The sequence below is a fragment of the Leopardus geoffroyi genome, chromosome B4 (genome assembly GCF_018350155.1).
Source record: "Leopardus geoffroyi isolate Oge1 chromosome B4, O.geoffroyi_Oge1_pat1.0, whole genome shotgun sequence".
Lineage (NCBI taxonomy): Eukaryota > Metazoa > Chordata > Mammalia > Carnivora > Felidae > Leopardus > Leopardus geoffroyi.
Window position 1 is genome coordinate 35517947 of NC_059341.1, and position 20459 is coordinate 35538405.

Genomic DNA, 20459 nt, shown 5'->3' on the forward strand with positions numbered 1-20459 from the left:
AGCCAAAGTATGGAAAGAGCCCAAATGTATATCAATGGATGAATGGATAAAGAAGATGTGGTATATATACAATGGAGTATTAATCAGCAATCAAAAAGGATGAAATCTTACCATTTGCAACTACATGATGGAACTGGAGGGTATTATGCTAAGTGAAATTAGTCAGAGAAAGACAAATATCATATGACTTCACTCATATGAGCACTTTAAGACACAGAACAGATGAACATAAGGGAAGGGAAGCAAAAATAATAGAAAAACAGGGAGGGGGACAAAACATAAGAGACTCTTAAATATGGAGAACAAACAGAGGGTTGCTGGAGGGGTTGTGGGGGGGGGATGGTCTAAATGGATAAGGGACATTAAGGAATCTACTCCTGAAATCATTATTGCACCATATGATAATTTGGATGTAAATTAAACAATAAATAATTTTTTTTAATCCAACTATTCTAGTCAGTTCTAAGAAGGCCAAAGAATGGTGAGAAAATGGCAATTAAAATTCAGTTAGTAGGGTGCCTGGATGGCTCAGTCAGTGGAGCATCAGACGCCTGATTTCAGCTCAGATCATGATCTCAGTTTGTAGGATCGAGCCCCACACCAGGCTCTGTGCTGACAGTGTGGAGTCTGCTTGGGATGTTCTCTCTCTCCCTCTCTCTCTCTGCCCCTCCCCCGCTTGTAGGTGTGCAGGGTTTTTTTTAATGTTTATTTATTTTTGAGAGAAAAAGAGAGAGACAGAGCACGAGCAGGGGGAGGGGCAGAGAGAAAGGAAGACAGAATCCAAAGCAGGCTCTAGGCTCCAAGCTGTCAGCACAGAGCCTGACGCAGGGCTCAAACTCACAACTGTGAGATCATGACCTGAGCCAAAGCTGGATGCTCAAGCAAGTGAACCACCCAGGTGCCCTGCATGTGTGCACTCTTTCTCTCTCTCAAAAATAAATAAACTTAACAAATTCATTTAGTATAGAATTCTGAAAACATCTTTAAAGATCCTTTTAGGGTAATCCTATTTTTTTCAGATGAGGAATTCAAAGCCCAAGTGAGATAAAAACACTGTCTAAGTTACAAAGCTCATAGGGCTGTTAGGCTCTCAAGGCTACATTCTCTTCACCTGTGGAGGGCAGGTGTCCTACATTAGTACTGAAGAAAACGAACACTCCAACTCCTGCTGTCTACAGGCAAATCAAGCCCACACTATGGGAACAGCCATCATGGAAAATGTATCTTCATGCTCTGTGTTCTCCAGGCAAAACAAGGCCCCTTACACATCAGGGGTATGACTCTGTGTATGTGTGTGTGTATACCTGTGTAATTACAAGCAAAGAGAATTATGTTTGCATTAGAAGAGTCTTCCCAGAATGCCATGGGATTCACCAAGTAAAAAAATATTTCATCTCCTGATAACTCAGTAAATGGAGGGAGACTGCACCTCTACCCCAGGAAGGTGGGATGAGCCTCTTTAAGAACACAGAGCCACCTCAGGAAAGAAGCCCTGGGAACATCCCACTTGGGGAGCTTTGTCAACATCAATATAGCAATCACAAAGCCCCCACCTACCATCTATCCTGCAGGGAGCTTCTGTCTCATTGGCAAGACAAGGTTGATATGTGAAACTGTGAGAAAACAGTACAATGCAGTATGCTAAACTCTCTGATCAGACATTCTGTGCCTTTGGAATTGAGAGAAGGAAGGAGGCAGCCTGTGTAGGAGTCATCAGAAAAGAAGTTCTTCTGGGCTTCAGTTTCTTCACAGTGTAAAATTGCTTGGTAAACCCTCAGTGACTTATGCCCTGGAGCCTTGGATTCCCTCCATGGCAAATTCCAAAGTGTTGGAGGTATAGTTAGAAACATTTTAGACTCGGGGTGCCTGGATGGCTCGGTCAGTTAAGCATCCAGCTCTTGGTTTCAGCTCAGGTCATGATCTCACAGTTTCGTGAGTTTGAGCCCTGCGTCAGGCTCTGCGCTGACAGTGCAGAGCCTGCTTGGGATTCTCTCTCTCCCTCTCTTTCTGTTTCTCCCCTGCTCGCATTGTCCCTGTCTGTGTCAACAATAAATAAATAAACTTAAAAAAAGAAAGAAAGAAAGAAAGAAAAAGAAAGAAAGAAAGAAAGAAAGAAAGAAAGAAAGAAAGAAAGAAAGAAAGAAAGATTTTAGACTCCACAGTCATACACAGGACTCCCAGCTAGGAGACCTGAGTCCTAATCCTGCATCCTCCACTGGTCCCACTGGCCTGAGTGAGAAGACCCCCTTCTTCTAATACCTCAATGTCCCTCTGTGTTAAGTGGGCACCAGGATGCTGGACACAGCAATGACCCCCATGAGTGGGGCAGGGAGCAAGAAGACTCTAGGATTCACAGGAAGAAAGTAGCTCTATACATTTGAGGTAGCGTTCTTTCTACAACCTGGTAGATTTTGTTTTCTGATCGCTTACCTTCTGTCTCACTGCCAAGATAATCCCAAGTCTCAGAATTGCCTTTCCAAGTGTATTGTCCTTCTCTTATGTCCTGGCCAGTCTCAGCAGCACATGGCTGGAGTGGGATGCAGAATTTCTAAGTTGTTTGTTTTTTAAGTAGGACCCATCACTGCTGGGAGATGACTAAGCCTCCCTTTGTCAGGAAGAACCCAAGATATTTAAATGGAGAGCCTAAAGGAAAAAAAAAATCCTATTGTTGAGCTTTACATTGGAAATCTCCCTGGTCAAAGAGGAGATTTCAAGAGTGTCACTGGGGAGAAAGGTAAAGTCTAACTTTTTTCTTGAATTTAAAAGAACTTCTGCCCAGTATTTTGGGAAACAGAAAGCGGAGTGGAGGGAGGCAAGGGAAAAAGAAATGTCCAAGAATAGCTGAAAGCACAATTAAAGTGGTAGAGCTTGTAGGGATTCTGTGATTATTTAGCTTTTCTGAGATAATTGGTATTTAATATTTTGCCAACTACATTCCAACTACCTTATTCATGATCCATGCCTCTGTGCCTCCAAGTGAAGAAGGCAGACACCATTCATTTCCCAGTAAGAAAAATTAAAAGGTGCAATAACAGAAGACATTTTAGCAAGGGCTACCACATCCTACACTGGACAAAAAAGCACAATTATAGTTTGGAGTCTCTAAATTCCCAATGAACACAGTACCTGGCTCCTTCCTAGCAAGAAATTTACCCACCTCTTTCCCACCTTAGTAAAAAGTGGATTCCCCCAAAACAAATAAACAGACAAACAAAAAACAACAAACAAAAAACAAAGCAACCAAAAAACAGCCAAAGTAACAATACTTATATCAGACAAAATGAAGTTTAAAGCAAAGACTGTAATCAGAGACAAAGAAGGGCACTGTATAATGATAAAGGAATCAACCCAACAAGAGGGCAAAACAATTGTAAATATCTATGCACCCAACATAGAAGCACCTAAATATATGAAGGAAATATCACCAGACATAATGAGAGAAATTGGCAGTAATACAATAATAGTAGTAGACTTTAATGCCTTACTTACATCAATGGACAGATCATCCAGACAGAAAATCAACAAATAAACAGTGGTTTTGAATAACACATTAGACTAGATGGACTTAACACGTATATACAGAACATACAGCAGAATACACATTATTTTCAAGTGCATGTGGAACTTTCTCCAATATATATCACACATTAGGCCACAAAACAAGTCCGAATAAATTTAAGAAGATTAAAATCATATCAAGCATCTTTTCTTAACGTAATGGTATACAACTAGAAATTAGTTACAAGGAAAAAAAAACTGGAAAAATACAAACCCATAGAAGCTAAACAACATGCTATTAAAGTTTATTTATTTATTTTGAGGGAGAGGGGAGAGAGAATACCAAGCAGGCTCCACACTGTCAGCACAGAGCTGGATGTGGAGCTCAAACTCACAAACCATGAGATCATGACCTGAGCAGAAATCAAAAGTCAACCGAGCCAACCAACTGAGCAACCCAGGCATCCCTAAACAACATGCTATTAAACAACCAGTGGGTGAATGAAGAAATCAAAGAGGAAATAAACTTAAAAAACATGAAGATAAATGAAAATGAAAACACAATGGTCCAAGATCTTTGGGACACAGCAAAAGCAGTTCTAAGAGGGAAGTTTACAGTGATACAGACTTACCTCAAGAAACAAAAAAACAAAAAAACAAAAAAACAAAAAAACCCTCAAATAAATAACTTAACCTTACACCTTAAAGGAACTAAAAAAAGAATAACACAGCTCAAAGCTAGTTGAAAAAAGGAAATATTAAATATTAGAGCAGAAATAAATGAAATAGACTAAAAAAATAGAAAAGACCAGTGAAACTGGATCTAGTTATTTGAAAAGATAAATAAAACTGATAAACTTTTGGCCAGGCTTATAAATAAAAAAAAGAGAGAGGACTCAAATAAATAAGTTCAGAAATGGAGGAGGAGAAATAACAACTGATACCACAGAAATACAAAGAATTATAAGAGAATACTATAAAAATGGTATGCCAACAAATCAGACAACCTAGAAAAAATGTATAAATTCCCAGAAACACCGATCTTCTAAAACTGAATCAGGATAAAATAGAAAATTTGTAGGGAGTGATTACTAGTAACAAAATTGAGCTTGTAATCAAAAAACTCTCAACAACCAAAAGCCCAGGACCAGATGGTTTTACCATCTGGTGAATTCTATCAAACAGGTATTAAAGAGTTAATATCTATATTTCTCAAGCTATTTCAAAACAATACAAAAGGAAGAAAAATTTTCAGTTTCATTCAACAAGGCAAGGATTACCCTGATACCAAAACCATACACTACAAAAACAGAATACTACAGGCCAATATCTCTGATGAAATAGATGTAAAAATCCTCAACAAAATATTAGCCAACAGAATTCAATAATAGATTAAAAGGATCATTCACCATGATCAAGTGGGATTCATTCCAGGGATGCAAGGGTGGCTCAATATTCATAAACCAATCAATGTGATACATCACATTAACAAGAGGAAGGATAAGAACTATATGATTATCTTTTTTAAAGTTTATTTATTTATTTTGACAGAGAGAGAGAGAGATTGAAAGAGCATACACAAGAGAAAGCAGAGGAGGGGCAGAGAAGAAGAGCAAGAACCCCAACCAGGTTCTGAGTGTTGTTAGTGCAAAGTCCAATGTGGGGCTTGAACCCACGAACCATGAGATCATGATCTGAGACAAAATCAAGAGTCTCACGTTCAATTGACTGAGCCACCCAGGCGCCCCCCGCCATATGATTATCTTAATAGAAGCAGGAAAAGCATTTGACAAAATACAACATCCATTCATGATAAAAACTGTCAGCAAAATGGGTTTAGAGGGAACGTACTCAACATAATAAAGGTCACATATGAAAACCCCACAGCTAACATCATACCAGTGGTGAAAAATGGAAATTTCTTCCTCTAAAATTAGGAACAAGACAAGGATGTCCACTATCACCACTTTTATTCAACATAGTATTGAAAGTCCTAGCTGCAACAATCAGACAAGAAAAAGAAATAAAAACATCAAAACTGGTAAGGAAGACGTAAAGTTGTCACTATTTGCAGATAGGATACTACATATAGAAAATCCTAAAGACTCCACCAAAAAACTATTAGAACTGATAAATGAATTCAGTAGAATTGCAAGATACAAAATTAATATATAGAAATCTGCTGCATTTCTATACACTAACAAAGTCACAGAAAGAGAAGTTAAGAAAACAATCCCATTCACAATTGCACCAAAAAGAATTAATTATCTAGTAATAAATTTAACCAGGGAGATGAAAGAGCAATACTCTAAAAACTATAAAACACTGATGAAATTAAACAAACAAACAAATAACACAAACAAATTAAAAAACATAAACACAACAATATTAAAAAATATTAACACAAACAAATCAAAAGATATACCATGCTCATGGACTTGAAGAATTAATATTGTTAAAATATCCATACTGAATGCAATTCCTTCAAAATACCAATAGTGGGGCACCTGGTTGGCTTAGTCAGTGGAGCGTCTGACTCTTGATTTCAGCTCAGGTCATGATCCTGGAGTCATGGGATTGAGCCCCATGTCAAGCTCCACACTAAGCATGGAGCCTGCTTGGGATTCTCTCTCTTCTCTCTCTCTGCCCCTCCCCTGCTCACTCGCTCTCTCTCTTTCTCTCTCTCTCTCCATAATAAAAATAAATGCTTTAAATACCAATAGCATTTTTCACTAGAACTATAACAAATAATCCTAATCTGTATGGAACCACATAAAACCTCGAATAGCCAAAGCAATCCTTGAGAAAGAGCTGGAGGTATCAAAATCCCAAGTGTCAAATATACTACAAAGCTACAGTAATGAAATAGTATGGCACTGGCACCAAAATAGACACATATATCAATGGAACAGGACAGAAAGCCATGAAATAAATCCATACATGTATGATCAATTCATCTATGACAAAGGAGGCAAGAATATACAATGGGGAAAAGACAGTACTTCTAATAAGTTGTGCAGAGAAAACTGGACAAAAGATTAAAAATGGACCAGACTTATCAAAAAGAAAAGAGAAAGAATGCAAACAAATAAAATCACAAAGGAGAAAAGAGAAGTAACAACCAATACCACAGAAATACAAACAATTACAAGAGAATATTATGAAAAACTGTATGCCAACAAATTGGACAAAATGGAGGAAGTGGATAAATCCCTAGAAACATATAAACTGCTAAAATTGAAACAGGAAGAAACAGAAAACTTGAACAGACCCATAACCAGCAAAGAAATTGAATCAGTAATCAGAAAACTCCCAACACACAAATGTCCTGGACCAGATGGTTTCATAGGCAAATTCTACCAAATATTTAAAGAAGAGTTAATACTTATTCTCAAACTATTTGAAAAAAACAGAAAAGGAAGAAAAACTTGCAAATTCATACTATGAGGCCAGCATTACCTTATAGTAAAACCAGATAAAGACACCACTAAAGAAGAGAACTATATGCCAATATCCCTGATGAACACAGATGCAAATCCTCAATAAAATACTAGCAAACCGAATCCAACAATACATTTAAAAAAATCATTCACCACAATCAAGTGGGATTTATTCCTGGGTTGAAAGGGTGGATCAATACTTGCAAATCAATCAATGTGCTATATCACATTAATAAAAGAAAAGATAAGAACCATATGGTCATTTCAATAGGTGCAGAAAAGGCATCTGACAAAGTACAACATCCATTCATGATAAAAACCCTCAACAAAGTAGGTTTAGAGAGAACACACCTCAACATGATAAAGGCCATATAGAAAAAACAGATAATATCCTCAATGGGGAAAAACTGAGAGCTTTTCTTCCATGGTCAGGAACAAGACAGAGATGTACATTCTCACCACTTAATTTAACAGAGTACTGGAAGTCCTAGCCATGGCAGTCAGAAAACAAAAAGAAATAAAGGCATCCAAATTGGCAAGGAAGAAGTAAAACTTCCACTATTTGCAGATGACATAATACTATATATAGAAAACCCAAAGACATCACCAAAAAACTGCTAGAACTGATCAACTAATTCAGTAAAGTTGCAGGATACAAAATCAATGTACAGAAATATGTTTTATTTCTACACACCAATAATAAGGTAGCAGAAAGAGAAATTAAGGAATCAATCTCATTTACAATTGTACCAAAAACCATAAGATACTTAGAAATTAACCTAACCAAAGAGATGGAAGACCTATACTCTGAAAACTATAAAATAATGATAAAAGAAACTGAAGAAGACACAAAGAGGGAAAGATATCCCATGCTCATGGATTGGAAGAATATTGTTAAAATATCTATATCACCTAAAGCAATCTACACATTTCATGAAATCCCTATCAAAATACCAACAGCATTTTCACAGAACTAGAACAAACAATCCTAAAATTTATATGGAACCACAAAAGACCCAAATGGCCTTGAAAAAGGCCATTTTCTTTCTTGAAAAAGAAAACGCTGAAAGCATCACAATTCCAGACTTCAGGTTATATTACAAAACTATAGTGATCAAAACAGTATACTACTGACATAAAAATAGACACATAGATCAATAGAACAGAATAGAAAACTTAGAAATGAACCCACAACTATATGGTCAATTAATCTTTGACAAAGCAGGAAAGGATATCCAATGTGAAAAAGACAGTCTCTTTAACAAATGATGTTGAGAAAACTGGACAGCAACATGCGAAAGAATGAAACTGAAACATTCTCTTCCACTATATACAAAAATAAATTCAAAATGGATTAAAAACCTAAATGGGAGAACTGAAACCATAAAAATTCTAGAAGAGAGCACAGGCAATAACTTCTCTGACACCAGCCACAGCAACTTTTTTCTAGATAGGTCTCCTGAGGCAAGGGAAACATCTTGCTTACATCAAAATAAAAAGCTTCTCCACAGCCAAGGAAACAATCAACAAAACTAAAAGGCAACCTACAGAATGGAAGAAGATATGTGCAAATGGTATATCTAATAAAGGGTTAGTATCCAAAATATAAAGAACTTATAAAACCCAATACCCAAAAAACAAAAAAAATCCAATTAAAAGTGAGAAGATATGAATAGATATTTCTCCAAAGAAGACACAGATGACCAAAAAGATGCTCAACATTACTTTATCATCAGGGAAATGCAAATCAAAACTACAATGAGATATCACCTCACACCTGTCAGAATGTCTAAAATTAACAACACAGGAAACAACAGATGTTGGCAAGGAGATGAAAAAAGGGGAACCCTCTTGCACTGTTGGTGAGAATGCAAACTGGTGCAGCCATTCTGGAAAACAGTATGGATTCTTCAAAAAGTTAAAAATAGAACTACCCTACTATCTAGCAATCATACTACTGGGTATTTACCCAAAGAATACCAAAATACGAATTCAAAAGGATACATGCACCATGTTTATAGCAGCATTGTCTATAATATCCAAATTATGGAAACAGCCCAAGTATCCATCAACTGATGAATGGATAAAGAAATTATGGTTTATATACACAATGGAGTACTACATGGCAATGAGAAAGAACGAAATATGGCCCTTTGTAGCAACGTGGGTGGAACTGGAGAGTGTGATGCTAAGTGAAATAAGCCATACAGAGAAAGACAGATACCATATGTTTTCACTCTTATGTGGATCCTGAGAAACTTAACAGAAATCCATGGAGGAGGGGAAGGAAAAAAAAAAAAAAGAGGTTAGAGTGGGAGAGAGCCAAAGCATAAGAGACTCTTAAAAACTGAGAACAAACTGAGGGTTGATGGGGGGTGGAAGGGAGGGGAGGGTGGGTGATGGGTATTGAGGAGGGCACCTTTTGGGATGAGCACTGGGTGTTGTATGGAAACCAATTTGACAATAAATTTCATATATTGAAAAAATTAAAAAAAAAAGAACATATGGGTTATATACACAATGGAATATTATTCAACCATAAAAAAGAAAGAAATCTTGGGACACCTGGGTGGTTCAATCAGTTAAGCATCTGACTTAGGCTCAGGTCATGATGTCATGGCTCGTGAGTTTGAGCCCCGTGTTGGGCTCTCCTCTGTCAGTGTAGAGCCTGCTTTGGATCCTCTGTCCTCCTCTCTCTGTGCCCCTCCCCTGCTCACTCTCTCTCTCTCTCAAAAACAAACAAACATAAAAAAAAAAAATAGAACAAAATCTTGCCATTTGCAATGACATGGATGGAACTCTAGTATTATGCTAAGTGAAATAAGTCAGTCACAGAAAGACAAATACCATATGATTTCACATATATGTAGAATTAAAGAAACAAAACAAATAAGCAAAGGGAAAAAGACAGTGAGGGGCAAACCAAGAAACACTCTTAACTACAGAGAAAAAAACTGATGGTTACCAGAGGGAAAGTGAGTAGGGGGATGGGTTCAGTAGGTGATGGGGATTAAGGAGCGCAGTTGTTGTGATGACTGCTGTACCGGGTGCTATACAGACAGGCTGAATCACTATATTGTACACCTGAAACTAATATTACACTGTATTTTAATTAATTAAAATTTAAATAAAAACTTAAAAGACAAAGAATGAAACTGGACCACTTTCTTAAACCATACACAAAAAATAAACTCAAAATGGATTAAAGACCTAAATGTGAAACTTGAAACCATAAAATTCCTGAAAGAAAACTTAGGCAATAGTTTCTTGGACATTGGTCTTAGCAACATATTCATGGATGCACCTTCTCAGGCAAAGAAAACAAAAGCAAAAATAAACTATTGGGACCATACCAAAATAAAAATAAAGAAAACTATCAACAAAACAAAAAGGCAAATTAATGACTGGGAAAAGATATTTGCAAGTGATATATATGATAAATGGTTAATACCCAAAATATTAAGGAACTTCTACAACTCAACACCAAAAAATAATCCAACTAAAAATGGGCAGAGGACCATGTGAATAGACATTTTTCCAAGGAAGGCATACAGTGGCCAACAGACACATTAAAAGATGTTCAACATCACTCATAATCAGGGAAATGCAAATCAAAACCACAGTAAGATATCACATCACACCAGTCCAGAATGGCTCGTATCAAAAAGATAAGAAATAACAAGTGTTGGCGAGGATGTGGAGAAAGGGAACCCTTGTGCACTGTTGGTGGGAATATAAATTGACACAATCTCTATGGAAAACAGTTTGGAGTTTCCTCAAAAAAATTAAAAATAGAATTACCATGTGATCCAGTAATTACATTACTATTTACCCAAAGAAAATGAAAACACTAATTTGAAAAGGTACATACACTTCTATGTTTACTGGTACATTATTTACAATAGCCAAGATATGGAAGCAACTGAAGTGTCCACTGATAGATGAATGGATAAAGAAAATGTGGTATATATACATTTGGAATATTACTTAGCCATAAAAAGGAATGAAATCTTGCCATTTGTGACAACACGGATAAATCTAGCAGGTGTTATGCTAAGTGAAATAAGTCAGACAGAAAAGACAAATACCATATGATTTAACTTATATGTGGAATCTAAAAATCAAAGCAAGTGAACAAACAAAAAAACAAAGAGACTCTTAAATACAGAGAGCAAACTGGTGGTTGCTGGGGGCAGAGGCAGAATGAAATAGAGAAAGGGGATTAAGAGGTACAAACTTCCATTTATAAAATAAATAATTCACAGAGACAAAAAGAACAGTACAGGGAATACAGTCAATAATATGATAATAACATTGTATTGGGACAGGTGGTGATTACACTTACTATGGGGAGCGCTGAGTTATGCACAGAATTGTCAAATCAGTGTGTTGTATACATGAAACTATAACAACATTGTATGTAAATTACACTTCAATAATAAAAAAATAGTTTAAAAATGATTACAGATCACCATGACAAATATAAAAATAATGAAAAGTCTGAAATATTGTTAGTATTGCCAAAATATGACACAGAGACATGAATGAGAAAATGCTGCTAGAAAAATGGGGCAAACAGACCTTATGGGTTCAGGGCTGCCACAAACCTTCAATTTGTATATAAAAACAAACAAACAAAAACACAGTATCTGAGAAGCACAATGAAAGGAAGCACAATAAAATGGAAAAAAAAAAAACAAGTGGCCTTCAATCACTGAAGGACAAATACTGTACATTCCACTTCTGAGGTACCTAGAGTAGACAAATTAGAGACAGGAAGGACTGTGGTGGTTGCCAGGGCCTAAGGGGAAGGGAGGAATGGGGAGTTAGTTTATTAGTTACTGAGCCTTAATTTGGAAAGATGAAAAAGTCCTGGAGTTGGATGGTGGTAACTGCTGCACTTAATGCCACTGAATATACACTTTCAAATGGTTAAAATAGTAAATTTTTTATGTATGTTTTATCACAATAAAAAAAAGGAACTTCCATCCTAAAATGGAGAAAGAATTATGTAAGTGGGGATGCTCCTGTAAAAGAAGTGCTGTCCTTCATCTCAAGAATAAGAGCCAGTTCTTCAGACAAGTTACAATAGGCTGTTTTAGGACCAACAGACCAAAGCAATAAAGGGGAACCGACCACTCCACTGACTCAGTGGACACTGACATTTATTATTAGAGTTAGATCAGAAATGAGGCTATCTCCTCACTCTTCATTCTGCTAGTCTGTGCCCTGCTGTCCATGATGGGCAGCTGGATGCCCCAAACTGTTTTTTCTGGAACTCTACCAGTTGCCAGAGGCACCGGCGCCTTCTGCTTGCTGCTCTACCATGTCTAGGGTGCTGCTTCAGTCCTCATGATCCAAGTGGCTCATCAGCATGACTGCACTCATGCCAGCAAGAGGAAAGAAAGGGGGACGGGCAGGCACAGCTTTCCCTTTAAGGGTAAAACCTGGAAGCTGTACACATCACTTCTGCTGACATCCCATTAGCTACTACTTATCACACAACCTCACTAACCATACAGATGCAGCCAATTGCATCCATAGTAACCAACTGTAGTTCGTTATTTCAGGCAGCCATGTCCCTAGCTAAAGATGCTATTACTATGAAAGATGAAGAGAATAGATGTTGAGTGAATCATTTCTGTCATTAGTGGAATCTGTGACTTCTTTTGTATGAACAACATCCACCATAATGTGGTCAGCGGTGATGTGGCTAACCAGGGAACTGCACATCTGATGTCACCCTCCAGCTGACTGACCATTACCAAGATTCACAATGACAGCCTGAGTTCCAAACTTCTCAGATGGGCCAAGGCACCAGAAACATGAGGGTTTCAAACCTGTCCAGGTATGCTGACTGAAAGGGATCCGTTGGTTGCCACATCACTGCTTGGTTCAGATCCCTCCAAGACATGCTATATCCCTAGGGCAGCACAGGTTCAAGATACAGCGTCAGGTAATAAGCTATCAAAATGGGCCTCTACCCAATCTTTGGCTCATCCACCACATATGAGAATGGATTCCTGAGGGTCCACTGGCCTATGTATTAGGGATGGAGGAAAACAAGCTTAATGTGTCTGCCAGAGCGGCCTAGTGTCATCTCTAGTTCTCTGTAGCACTTTCATAATGACAGAGGTCGAGACAAGGTATAAATCTCCCTTCTTCATCAATATAAAACCATTTCTCTGCTAACCTGGCTCTGCGCCCAGCTTCACGACTCATTCTATGACAAGTGCTTGTTCTCTGGCTGGGATGTACCCAGACTCCTGGCCAGATATCTCGGCCTGGCTACTAAAAGGGATATGATAGGGACAGAGTCCAAAGGAAGTGAGTCTTTTATGCAGAGTTGCTCCTGAAAAGGGAAAGACTATTTTTGGTTCTGCTACTCCAAGCCTATGCAAATACATGATGAATGATGACCACAGCTTTAAGACTATAAAAATGGTTCTTCAGTCAGACACTCAGCCCTACCATCCCAAATGCGTTTTCTTGCTACCACTGGTCAGCCAGTGGTCTATACAAAGAACACTGGCTGTGCTACGAATGACTTCAATTTTCTTTAGACCTGAGTAAAATCTAATTTAACCTCAGTTTCATTATTTTGTAAAGCCAGGGAACTCAAGTAGATAATCTTCAGGTTTTCTTTTAGCTCCAATGATCTGTATCACAGTTGAGTGTAACTGTGCCCACAGAATCCCATACTACTGGTAGAGTCTCTTGCGACTAAAATATACAAGTTCAGTGGAACTCAGTGAGTTCTGGGACTTACTCACACCTCCCCATAACTGTCAAAGACAGACCAATAGTGAACACAGACATAAAAGCCAATGCAAAGGAAAGCATGCAGGACACAAAAATACAAGCAGCCTCAGGCCCTTGGCACCTGCCAGAGGTACCACTGTAGTTCCCATGTCATCTTCCCAGGAGGCGTACTCCAAGTGCTTTGAAAGTATTGCTATTAGATTAAAAAAAAAAAATAGGAGGGTTAAAGACAGTTCACCCTTGAGAAGGAGAGAAGCAGGAAAAAACTGAAAACTCAAAGTTGTGTGTTAAATTTTGATTCTGTGTCATTGTCTTTAAAACACCAGTGTATATTAAGTATTAATTGCATGATAGCCCACATGTTTTTCACCAAACACCCTGTCCATTGGAGCTCAGAGAGGGAATGAAATTAGCCTTACCTATTTCAAAGCCACCTAACCTTCTAGAGGAGGGGGAAAGCATTGCTGTCATCAACGATGCTTTGTAGCCTAAAAGTCTTATTGAAATTCAGAGGGCAGAAGGTCATGATGTAAACAGACATCTTCCTCTTTGGTTTGTCGTCCCTCTGATCTGTTCCTTGGGAAGTGCTGGGAAATTGGGGGTGAGGGACACTCTTATTCTCTTGTGTTCTGTTGATCAGTTAATGGACACATTCCTTCTTCCATGCAGTGGTTCCTCTAGAGACCAAGGCCAGCAAGACCTTTCCTATTCTGCCACTTCATTCTTACATGGCTCTGACTCTGATTTATCTCAGCCTGCAAGCCTCAAGCCAGCCAAACCTGCTACAGAATGCCAGCTTCTCGCAGAAAGCCCTTAGGGACTGGTACACTTGCTGCCCAGACTCCACCACCATGTCATGGCTCTCTGTTACCCTTTCTCCTTGCTGGATCTCTGACTTCTACTATATGGTCTCTGTGCCAGATAGTCCATCAGTAAAAGTCATTACCTGGAGCCTTATCTTTGCTTTCTGCCTACTCTACATTCTTAACCCATAAAGCTAGACTGGTTCCTTAAACTCTGCCTGCTACCCAGATTCCTGAGCCACTATGCCGACATCCGCCTTCAGCCAGCACCCCAGGCACAGACTCCCAGCTTCCCCAGCAGCCGTGCCTGGGGTTTGTCCCAGCCTGGACTCTCACATGCCCTCTGACAGTGGGCATTGGTTCTCCTAAGTCATGGTCCCACCTGCTGTCCTCCGTTGACACAAATCTCTCCTGCTGCATTTCAGGCTACCGTCTCTTACTCAAGGCCAGCCCTGATCCAAGAAAGTTTCTGGTATGGTAGACAGTTAATACATAATCAGGAAATTAAAATACTGCTGAAAACCAGAAAGGACAGTAGCCTGCTCTGCTACTATAAGAATTCCTGTAGCTAGGATCTTCCTAGATTCCTGCTTTGCAAAACACCATCAACAGAGATAATTCTTGCAATCAAAATATTAAGTGGGTCCTGGGCTTTTTAAGTAAGTCCAGGAGAAGGAACTATGACATTCCCCAGATATTTTTTCAGGCCTGTCTCTCTTTTGGCTTTGAGCCTAGAATGGATGCATGCTCAGCTTGATTCTTTACACCAGCCTGGCATGAATCTGAACATGTGCGTTTATTCAAGCATTTCCAAAGGGTCACAAGAACAAAGCACAATATCCCAAGATGGGTCAGAGCTGCCCTTTCTTCCTCAGCCTCAGACATTCAAATGCCCTTTGTGAGTTCTCAGGTCCAGCCAACTCATCAGCTTCCAAGCTAATTCCACATAAGCCCAATGTCATCTTGCAAGATTTCCTCTGCTGCTCAGGTGACCTACAAGACCACATCTTCCCAAATGCAAGACCTCATTTCCCTGATGAGCCTGGGCAAAATCAAATCTTATGTGTGGAATCTCCACTGCAGAAGCCAAAAAACAGATTTCAGGGTTGGTCCAGACAGGACACAAAGTGATGACTCCCACAGACACCCGCCAGCCTGCGGTAGGATGGCTTCTGGTAGCACACAGGGCTGAGAAAGCATAAGTCCCAGGCTACACCCTCCAGCCCCAGGAAAGGGAGCCACCACTTGCTCACTCCTGTGTTCTCAGACAACAAACCCCTCTTCCCCCTCCTCGGGCCCCTTTGACAATATATCTGGCACAGACATGGTTGCAAACATTGAGTACACTGGGAAGAACAGCATTTAGAGTAACACAGAATGTGGGTTACATCCTACCTCCCCTGTTTCCTAGTTGTGTGACCACAGCTAGGTTACTCTGCCTTCAAACCTGCTTCCTTGCTTGCAAACAAGAGTTGAAAAGTCTAAAGTTGGGGCACCTGGGTGGCTCAGTCGGTTGAGCGTCCGACTTCGGCTCAGGTCATGATCTCAGTTCGAGCCCCGCGTCAGGCTCTGGGCTGATGGCTCAGAGCCTGGAGCCTGCTTCCGATTCTGTGTCTCCCTCTCTCTCTGCCCCTGCCCCATTCATGCTCTGTCTCTCTCTGTCTCAAAAATAAATAAACATTAAAAAAAAATTAAAAAAAAAAAAAAAGAAAAAGAAAAGTCTAAAGTTGCAGAGTTGTTATTAAGAGTAAAGTTCCTGGCACATGATACATGCCCTGGAATTGTAATCATAGTAATCATCATCAGTACGATTAAAGGTAAATGGCAGCTAAATGAAAGATGTGACCCAGAACCCCTGGACCATAATGTGTTCTCAAAAATGAGGAGCCCTGGCCTGGCCTTAGAGTTTGGTTAAATACACAAGCGTGAACAGCAGAGGTTAATACGTAGAATCTTTGAGCAGTGGCTGGAAGACAAGTTCAGATGCCTCCTTGCCCATAAGTGGGATCGATATCTCCACAGCAGGTCTTTTCAATGCAATATTTTAATATGAAAGGCAGAGAGAACACTTCCAAAGAGAACTGTCAGGCAGAAAGGAGTTTATTTCACAAGAAATTTATCAGAGATTTCTGTGGTTGTGTGGATGATTGGTTTGCAGCGGAGTGATATATTTGGGCTTTTTCCCTCCTTTTTCTCTATTGTGAAGTCCCTTCAGAGATTTCCTTAGGACTTTATAATGCTAATTCCTTTAAAAATTGTTGAAAGACTGGAAGGTATAAGTACGTATGTGTGTGTATATACGTGCAAATGTACAAATAATAATTTTTAAGAAGCCCTGGAAATTGCATCTAGCCCCATCCCCAGCACCCTGCTAACTCGTACCAGGTGTACTGATGGCGTGTTGTTTTCCAATGGACCCTTCACAACCCACAGTGGTAATCCGAGGATTATGAATCAAGAACATAGAAACTCGAGTGTTAAAGGGTGAATTTTCCAAAATGATTCACCTGGGAGGAAAACCTGTTGCTTATTTAATTACCAAAAGAAGTCCCCAGAAAGGTTCAGGAAAGTAGAATGAAGTCTCCTTTCACTTTATAATTCACAGTTCCTCTCCTTCCAACCTGGTCACAGTATTTTCATCATTGCCTTTTACATGTTATTGTCCTAAAATGTATGTACGCTTTCTCTCCATTCTCCCTTCATCTCCCCTGTTCATGCAGTTAATCCTGAGCCTCATTTGATCTTTTCTCTCTCCACCACCACCCTTTCTGCCTTTTCTATCAATGACTGAGTTAATGGAAATTATCTAACACTTGTCATAAAGAGGCAACAAGTCCCTGGAAAGTACTTGGTAGTAGATAATTTCGGTGAAGCCCCAATACCAGCAAAGCCAAATGTGTGCCTTTCCCATATTTAGCATTTCACTCCCCAAGACTGCCTGAAGAAGTTGTCAGTAAACCTCCCATTGTATTAACGTCATCCAGAAATGTGCTGTCTGGGAAGCCTGGCCCTGCTAAAACAGCAGAATTTACCTCCACCTTCGACCTCTGCAGTGCACTGTGTTCCTACCTTCCTTTCTCTCTGGTTGGCCCCATTGCTTGAAATTTAAACCTTCAATTCCTTTGAAGCTTCTGAAACACTAAGCAAGTGAATCTCAACATTTTGGGGGTTGCCACCCTATATCAGTGACTTGTTTTAATCTCTCTAGATGCCACCCTTTGTCCTTAAAGCCCTGGATTGTATAGATATAAAGATAGGGATAAGAACTGAGCAAGGAACAGAGATATGCCTTTCAGTGAAATTAATTTGCTTTGATCATTCAAGGGACTGAAGCGTTCTCAGGGGAGATTTGTCTGTCCTCTCTTTCATTTGCCCACAACTGGAAGGACTCAGGCTGCCCTTCTCCCTCTCTGTCCTCCTTCCCTCACACCTAGCCCTACCTGGGTGTCATTAGCCCTCCCTGGGTGTCATTAGCCCTCAGGCATTTAGCTTGAATGCTGGAAAAATCACTGGCAAATCCCGCAAAACCCCTTCTATTTTTTTTCGCCTTATGAAAATTTTTTTTAATATGAAATTTATTGTCACATTGGTTTCCATACAACACCCAGTGCTCATCCCAACAGGTGCCCTCCTCAATGCCCATCACCCACTTTCCCCTCCCTTCCACCCCCTATCAACCCTCAGTTTATTCTCAGTTTTTAAAAGTCTCTTATGCTTTGGCTCTCTCCCACTCTAACCTCTTTTTTTTTCTTCCCCTCCCCCATGGTCTTCTGCTAAGTTTCTCAGGATCCACATAAGAGTGAAAACATATGGTATCTGTCTTTCTCTGTATGACTTATTTCACTTAGCATAACACTCTTCAGTTCCATCCACGTTGCTAGAAAAGGCCATATTTCATTCTTTCTCATTGCCAAGTAGTATTCCATTGTGTATATAAACCACAATTTCTTTATCCATTCATCAGTTGATGGACATTTAGGCTCCTTCCATAATTTGGCTATTGTTGAGAGTGCTGCTATAAACATTGGGGTACGAGTGCCCCTATGCATCAGCACAAAACCCCTTCTATAAAGAAGAGAGGAAATGGTGCAGGGGGCTGCATGAGTTGGGTTTTAAGATGCTCTCCCCTTCTAGTAGGTAAACAAAATCAGGTATTGAGAATAGAAAGTAATCTCTTTAAGCTTGATGGGAAAACAGATAATTAAATCCTTCCAGATAAACAGAAACATGGGATGTCCTTTCAGATGGCTCTGCTTTTGTCTAAATCCTGCTCTTCCTTTAGGTCCGGAGCCACTGCTGCTCAGTCACCTTTCCCACTGACCTCAAACCTGGGGCTGCCTTCTCCTCTGGTTTCCTGCAGCACTTGGCATCTCCCTCATCTGGGCCCCAGAACAGGGAATGTACTATCTTTTTTCATGTGAGCATCCTGACTCCCCAACCAAATCACTACACACTGCCACTCAATAAATAGTGATTTTTATTAACAATTATCATTGTTAATAAGATGAGAATGTTAATAAGTAAGAAGGTGATTCTGACTGATGCTGATGACAGCCACGTTGAGAGCCAACTCCCCAGTGAAACCTTCCCTGAGTATGATTAGACTGTTGGAGCCAGAAAGACCCAGAGAGATCCTCAAGCCCTCTCTGCCTTCTCTTAACTCTTCCATGATTCTCTAATTGGTTCTTGTCATCCAAATCTGAGCCTAAAGTCCCCCAGGGCGGGAACCAAACTCCTGCCTTTCTTTGCACTGCTCTGCCCCCCACAATCCAAAACACGCCTAGGATACCCAGCACCGTGACAACGCCCTCTCTCCTTTGTCACCACTCCTGGTGTGGAATTAGTAGGCACTCGATAATAAAAATAGCAATACTTTCCATTTGAATAATGCTGCACAATTTTTAAAGAGCTTTTAGACACATTATCTCTAATGAGGTAATGTTCGTCACAGAAAGCCTGTGAGTTAAGTAGTGCTAAGCAACAGATGGAAACTGAGGCTCAGAAAGGTTAAGCAACTTGCCCAAGGGCAGACAGCCCAGCTAGTATTTCTAGAGCAGGTCAGTCAGCACCTTCCTCTATGTTGCAGGGAAACATATATTCGACACTCAAAATGCCAGGATCCAACTGACGATCAGAATTCAGGCAAGAAAGACAAATGCCAGGAAAATCCACACCTTCCACCAAACCCCACACTTGGCAACACTTTACATTTACCATAACAGAGATTAATCTAGTGTTTTCCCCACAACGTTTTCTATAATTGAATGTCCCTTGCCCAGGCTTGGTGTATAAGAGACACTGAGAAATGCTTGCTGAACGAGTGAAGGATGAAAAATAAATGAACAAGCAAAACAAATGAAGAAACCTATGACAAGAATTGCATTGTTGCTGTAAATACAACCAAGAGTAGATTTCAAATCTTAAAAATTCACAAGTTTAAGAAAGGCTGATTTCAACATACAGAATTACAAATGTTTGAGATAAAACAGCTCTAACATAAGCAAAGACCCACAGAGTAAACAAAGAATTTTATTATTCAGTTCCAAAAGGCCAGACCTAAGAATACTACATTGAAGAAAAAGAAAAGAAAAACAATTATTCAGGCAGGAAACCCTCCTGACTCCAAAAGGGTAAAATGAATATAACATTTTTTTTGTACAAAAAAATCCACAAGCTTTACTAGAAATGGCTGGCTACTGGGAGAAAAAAATGACTTTGCCAACACAGAATTTCAAATCGTCCTGATATGTAAGGAATGACAGCAGGTGGCATACAGAGGCTCAGTACCTTCCCACAGTGAAAACACCCCTTAAATGCAGATACTTTTTTGCATGCTAATTGAGTTTCCTGTTGAACAATCTCATAGTGTGGCCCTCCTGCCTCTGCTGTGGCTCCGTTTCTTCCCCTGGGGTATGTTTTCTTTTCCTTCTGGAATCCTCTCCTTGTACCTTAGGAT

The 20459-nt window shown here is 39.6% G+C and overlaps 1 protein-coding gene and 1 long non-coding RNA gene across 51 annotated transcripts in view; both read right to left on the bottom strand.

The window, feature by feature from the left end:
* Positions 1-20459, bottom strand: part of CACNA1C (calcium voltage-gated channel subunit alpha1 C) — a 757779-nt gene that overhangs the window by 561455 nt on the left and 175865 nt on the right. The window lies entirely within an intron of this gene.
* On the bottom strand, positions 915-15987 carry LOC123591283. The gene is made up of 3 exons (XR_006709203.1): positions 15780-15987; positions 2169-2174; positions 915-926 (listed from the first exon to the last, which is right to left on the bottom strand). It is a non-coding gene; the product is annotated as an uncharacterized LOC123591283 (long non-coding RNA).